The following is an 871-nucleotide window of genomic DNA, read 5'->3' on the forward strand; positions in this document are numbered from 1 at the left end:
TTAAATGAGTGGAGCAGGTAATACTGTCAATAACATTTTGAAGGCATGACTTAGCTTGATTCCTCAGATACTCTCTCCAAAGGCAAGTGCCTCATTTATCCCATCTGTGACAGTCATATGGAGGTCTAATCATTTTATCTAACTATCCAATAATAATTTTATAATTGCATGTTTCACACAACATACAAAAAAAAGTTTCAGGTGATCAAAGGCCTAATATGAAAAGCAAAACTTCTAGAATTCTTTTTAGAAGTTATGAGAATAGTTTTATGATATTGATGCATAAAGAACCAGATGCATAAAGAACCAGATTATAAGATATTAAACTGACAAGAACAGATACTACACTTGATCTTAGCCAAAAGGCCGAGAAGTGATAAGGACCAGATTATAAGAGAGAAGACTGATAGATTAGACTACATGTAAGCAACAACTTGTATTAAAAACAAAAACAAAAACCATTATAGGGGCGCCTGGGTGGCTCAGTTGGTTAAATGTCCAACTTTGGTACAGGTCATGATCTCGCAGTTCGTGAGTTCAAGCCCCGCATTGGGCTCTGTGCTGACAGCTTGGAGCCTGGAGCCTGCTTTGGATTCTGTGTCTCCTCCTCTCTCTGCCCCTTCCCCACTCACACTCTGTCTCTCTCTCTCAAAACTAAATACACATTAAAAATTTAAAAAAAAGTAATAAACTCAGTTAAAAGACAAGGACACATGGGAGAAGATATTTGTGAGATGGCACTATCCAAAGTCCACAAATAGTTCCTACAAAACAGTAAGGAGACACCATAATAGACAAAGGGGAAATAGATATGAGTAGATAAATCTCCCATGTGAAAACCCAACAAACATGTTAAAAGATGCTCAACCTC

General features: G+C 37.3%; 1 pseudogene; it reads right to left on the bottom strand.

Moving 5' to 3' along the window:
- Nucleotides 1–260: 260 nt before the first annotated feature.
- Nucleotides 261–378, bottom strand: LOC123607813 (annotated as a pseudogene).
- Between the last annotated feature and the right edge of the window lie 493 nt (nt 379–871).

This window comes from Leopardus geoffroyi, chromosome A2 (genome assembly GCF_018350155.1).
Source record: "Leopardus geoffroyi isolate Oge1 chromosome A2, O.geoffroyi_Oge1_pat1.0, whole genome shotgun sequence".
NCBI classification, from domain to species: Eukaryota; Metazoa; Chordata; class Mammalia; order Carnivora; family Felidae; genus Leopardus; species Leopardus geoffroyi.